At 42.8% G+C, this 5,586-nt stretch overlaps 1 long non-coding RNA gene across 3 annotated transcripts; it reads left to right on the top strand.

The window, feature by feature from the left end:
- The first annotated feature begins 990 nt into the window (after positions 1-990).
- LOC109779291 (uncharacterized) lies at positions 991-3,944 on the top strand. Of its 3 annotated transcripts, none has more exons than XR_012203313.1 (4): positions 1,129-1,469; positions 1,848-3,135; positions 3,359-3,422; positions 3,567-3,944. It is a non-coding gene; the product is annotated as an uncharacterized lncRNA (long non-coding RNA). The 3 variants fall into 3 exon arrangements; XR_012203312.1 differs by having other exon boundaries at positions 1,464-1,748; positions 1,848-1,921; XR_002236825.4 differs by lacking the exons at positions 3,359-3,422; positions 3,567-3,944 and adding an exon at positions 1,558-1,748 and having other exon boundaries at positions 991-1,469; positions 1,848-2,121.
- Positions 3,945-5,586: the final 1,642 nt, after the last annotated feature.

The following is a 5,586-nucleotide window of genomic DNA, read 5'->3' on the forward strand; positions in this document are numbered from 1 at the left end:
GAGAGGTAGTTCCACAAAGATATCGTAGAACAGGGGGGTGGGGAGGTGACTCAAGTGGATGAAAGTGGGAGCAGAGACAAACTGACTTAGAATGAGAATGTGATATGAAATGTCTGGACGAGTGACATCTAAATAGACAAGACTCCCAACAAGATGACGGCAGCGCGTCAGATACAACAAAGGCTCATTATCGGAAGCACAAAGGTGGACGTTGAGCTCCATTGGAGTGTCAACAGTGACCTTATCACTAAGATCATCACAAGTAAGAAGATACTGAATGTACTTCTCTTTGGGAAATAAAGAAGCCATCAGAGGCAGAAGAAACCTCAATTCCAAGGAAGTAGCGAAGAGGACCAATATCAAACATAAAAACTATTCACTAAGACGAGCCTTCAAAAAGGCAAATGCACTTAGAGTTGTTGGCAGTGATGGTCATGTCATCGACATATAGAAGCAGTGTTCGACCTTGAGCTGAAAGATGGATATACAGTGTAGATCATGAGCATTTGGCAAAAACTAGTCGCAGTCATTGCTGAAACAGAACACTCAAATCGGACGATACGGGCTAAAGGCATAGAGATAGCGACGAAGACGCCGGATCGTGCCATCAAGAAAAAGATATCTAGGTGGTGGCTACATGTAGACCTTCTCATGCAACTCATAATTAAAAAAGACATTCTAACCTATAAGGATGCTAGCCGACGCTCCTCCATGGAGCTCCTCCCGTGCGCATCGTTCGTGGCCATCGGATGGGCTTTGATTTCCTATACTGACCATTGGATCAGTTGACCGCGTGGTAATAAGCGTGACCAGTGATTGTTTTTCACGTCTGGATGACTTGTGGCCCTTGTTTGGGTGAGGTTTGGCTGGTCCTTCGCGGGTGAATTGGATTGCTAGTGAAAGTTAACCTGTCCGGTTGCTACGCGTGGTGGTTGAGGAAAGGCGGAAACAACGGGAAGTGCGACCATGTCGAACTGCTTGTCTTCTTGCATGCGCGCCCTAAGATTCTTTTTCCCCCAATCCCCACAGCCGCCTCCCTCCCACACCCTTCCTCCTCCTTCCTCGCTCGTCAGCCGCCACAGCTGCCGCACTCCTCCTCCATCTCTTTCCTCCCGCGTCCTCCTGCGTGGGACGCCGCTAGGCTCCTCCCTCTCTCGTCCCAGCCTGACGCAGGCGGATCCATGGGTAGAAGAGAGGAATAAGGGAGGTAGAGGAACGACGGGGAAGGGGATGGGCAAGAGCTTCATGCCCCGAATCCAGTTGGCCCGGGCCGTGCCTACATGAGCAGCGCCGCGGCTCGATGCTTCCCCACCCGACGAAGACGGCAAGCTAGGTGTTGACAATGGCAGCCCCAGGCCATCTGATCTGTCACCGGTGCCGTTCTTTTGGTCGAGACCGCCGTCGTCCACGTGCTCCTCCTCACCCCCACGGCTGGACGCTGGCGAGGCCAGCCTCCCCTCCAAGCGCAGGTACTTCCCCGCTCCTTTCCGTGTTCTCTCTCTCTTCCCCTGATATATCTCTCTGTTGTACACGGAAGCAAATTTGTTCAATTCTCAGTCTAGATTTAATGAAGAAAACTGCGGTTCATAAAACGCCAATTATGGATATGGATCCATCTTGCTGCGCTGGATGAAGGGCTGGATATGGATCCATCTTGCTGATTTGGAAGAAAACTGCAGTTCATACAATGCTAATTATGGATATGGATCCATCTAATACAGTTCTTCACAAAGCCCAGGAATCGCAAGGTCATGTACATGTAACAATGCAGGCCTAGAATTAGTCATGTATCCAAATTGTTCAGTTCCAGTTCAGTTATGAGCTAACAAGATCACCTTAATGTGCAGGGTTCAATTGCTTTCGGGGTCGTACTTTTCTTGGTCCTTATTGGTTGGCCTGTCTTCGGCATGATGGCGGACTCGTATGGCTTTGCCCTGCTATTCTGGTTATCCTCTATTGTGCATTAATATGATCATCTGATGTCTGTTTTTCAGTGTGCATTAAGAAATGGTAGAAACTTTTGGGTATTGTATCTGACTGGTACTGAATTTCCTCACAACAGCTTCTAGCCCGCTGCTGCTGTTTACCTGCAAAAAAAAAAAAAAAAAACCCCACCATCGGTTGGATTTTCCAGCACCCTTATGTGATATCGGTAAGATCATACTTGGGGCTTTGCTGTCGCTGAGCTTCCTAAATTTTCTTCAAGTCCAACCCAGTCTGGTCGCCACTTTATTTACATGGTCTTGTTCTTGCGAGGGATTATTTTTATCACGATTGATGAACTATATGACTGGATCCCAGCCCCCATTATTCTTACTGCTGTTTCCTACTTCTGTAATTAACCTTTACTAAGTACTGTTAGGTCTTTAGCATAACACTAAATAGTTAAGCTAATAAGGATACCACTAGATGACTGACCCTGTAATTAACCTTATTCAGTTTATGAACATATATGTACGCTACAGAGCATGAAATTGGGAAAATACAAATATAATTGGTGGTTGGTTCACCATTTAAAATTTTGATCCACCAATTGTGTCTCAGTGATTTCTACTTGAGCTAAGACCATGCCAATAATTTTGGAACGAGGGAGTACTTATTTGTTGTTGTGTATTTGATGGTTTGATAAAAATATCATGAAGGTTAAATCGAGCGTGGTTTTGATATATTTTTGTTACAAGATATTACATCGGCTTTCTGGTTTGGAAATACTTATAATCGATTTCTTCTAACTGCATGTGAGCCCACACTTTTGTAGACTACTTAGGATAGAGATGATATGAATGTGTGCAACAAAGTTCTTTACTCGGGAATGGCTTGGTAGGTCTCTCGACTATTCGGTTTCATCTGTAGGATTAAAATTTCTTCAACTTGCTCTCCTCCCACCTTCAATTTCTTTAAAATCGTTGTATTGGCAAGTAGAAACAGTAGCTTGTTTGAATTATGTAAAGTTCATCCATGTAACAGTTGCCTCTTAAAGACTGCTTACAAAGTGCAAATTTGATATAATTTTGCTGATGACGCAAAATGATCGTACACTGAAACTGAAGCCTTTGGAAATTGAAACACAAACCTTACTTAAGAGCAGGCAAAGGTGCAGAGCCAACGGCATGCTCTTGGATCAATATTCTACAGGTTAAACAACATTCATATGTTCTAGCATCTTTAGATTTACATTTTCTTTTTAACAGTCTAATTACTCCATGTAAAAACTGCATCCATTTTGGTATGTGATACTGCAAGTGTAAATTAAGAAAGTAGCCTTTACGGTCTAGATTCAGCATCTGTAAATCATGGATATGTACATACTACATAAAAATGGAGCATCCTTACTCGATTGCATTCTTCTGTTTTACAGGTGATGTTGTTGCCTGCTCTTCTAAACTGCCGCTTGTTTATCATTTGCTGTTTTGCTTATCAAGGTTTGTGCTTTCTCTTTAAGCTATATTTTCTTTTGATTATTGTTTTTGTCTGTGGTTTTTTCTTCTCTGTGGCAATGTATTTGGATCATGTTTCTCTGTGAAGCTTAGCATATTGGTTGTCTGGCTTGATCTTTTTACTAGCAGGAGGGTAACTACTGGAAGCAGTTGGCAAGGCAAGCATTCAATGGATCTCAAAGCGTTGATCCTGAAGGAAGGTAACTACTCAAAGGTATGCACATATTCATGTTGGAGCAGTTAAGTTTGCAAGGATCTGCTGTTGGAGGGCATGGTATGTGCTCTCAAGAAGTTCTTTATGATCCGGTGACATCTTTTGGCCTATTGAGGAACTGGACATGATTTATATAGCGAAGTTAAGTGTATGGATGACAACTTCCTCTCATACCTCTTTTGGCCTATTGAGGAACTGGACATGATTTATATAGCGAAGTTAAGTGTATGGATGACTACTTCCTCTGATACATGTTATCTGTATATTTTATATACATGGCTTTTGTGTTCTGTCATGTGCGTTCCTGCTGCAGACTTTTCTAGGAAATTCACCATGGGAATTTAAATAATGGTTCCCTGCCCATCAGTTTACTTTCTTGCATTTTATAGGCCACACTTTTCGTATTTTGTTAAAGAAGTGAACTCATTCCTAAACTTCCACCGTATATACATTAACACTGGGATACTGTTCCAACCCAGCAATACTCTGATCCTTCATCGTTTTCTGAAAAAAAAAACTATGAGTTCTGTGTCAGTGTAGTACTATATCCCACTGATGATGCTTCTGTGTAACACGTTTATCTATTTGGTTGCATGCCTTGAATGAGTAGTATATTGAGCACCCCGAGATAACCATCGAGAAGTCTGGTGGAATTTTAAATGATTTATTAAGCGACCTTTTATGATAGACCATTGTATGAGAGCATGTTTTAGTACTACTTGAGCGAGTTAGAATGTACTAGCAAACATGCCCGTGCGTTGCAACGGAAGAAAACCTAAACTATGTGCCTATGGTTTCAGCCTTTTAATATCACTTGACGCCAACAGTGGCTATGATCAGAAGGATAGATGGAAATGCATACTTAGTTTTTATTTGCCATCGCTTTGTGATAACTGGAAGGTTATCCAGGCACAATGTGCACATGAAATGCACTGCTAATTCAGTTCGAATCAAAACATGATTTTTCAGCAAAAAATCATGTTTATGTATCAGTGATATGTTTATGTATATATCATGGCTGAGGAGCCTAACAAACCCGGACGGAGGTAGTAGTTGGCATCCAGCCATAAACATATAACTGGATATAAGTAATTTTAATTATTATTTTTTGACATGCCCTGGCTATAGTAGATAACATAAGACCCAGGATCCAATAGTTAGCCTTGAACAAATTAAGAGTCCAAGTTGCCAAATCAAAATCTGCTCATTTGCACACGTGTACATAGTTTGAAGATGCCATAACTCATACTCCTATAAAGTAAATAGTAAGTACTAAGTAGTAGATTATATTGTCCTCAAGGGTCTTGCTTGGGAGGATTATCAAGAAAAATGTCAAAAGGGGAAACGTAACTAACCTTGACCAGTTTGCAGCATGGCCGGTGAGGCAACCTGGGGGATTCACATATCCACATTTTACACACTCTATAGAGCCAATAGCACCTTGTTCTACCTAGCCACTCATAACACCTTCATCGTACATTGTTCTGACATGCTGCATTCCTCGATTGCAGTCCATCTGACTGTTGCATCGGAAAGCACATGAATTCATAACCTGGGGACTGCCGAGAAAGCTTCGCTGGACGCAATTTTTTTTTTTGCTTTCTTCGGCCGCTGTAACAGGAGGTACCAATATAATCAGGCAACGGAGCCTGAATACCTCACCCTTGAGCGTGGAGTCGCTCTGAAACTCAGCACATTGTTTGACTGATGTGTATGCAACTTGCACATATCCTGCATAGTGCATACCAAATTCGTCAAGCATCAGTCTGCAATTTGCATATGAACGATGTGGCGCACGTATCCAGCTGGGCTCTAAGACCTCCGCCTGTCAGCCACAAACCAAAGACCATCCAGAAGGCGATTTCGGCGGTGATGCAGCGGGAGGAGCACAAGCTCGCCGGAGAGGAGTAGTTGGAACGGGGGAGAGGAACTGCA

Source organism: Aegilops tauschii, chromosome 2 (genome assembly GCF_002575655.3).
Source record: "Aegilops tauschii subsp. strangulata cultivar AL8/78 chromosome 2, Aet v6.0, whole genome shotgun sequence".
Classification (NCBI taxonomy): domain Eukaryota; kingdom Viridiplantae; phylum Streptophyta; class Magnoliopsida; order Poales; family Poaceae; genus Aegilops; species Aegilops tauschii.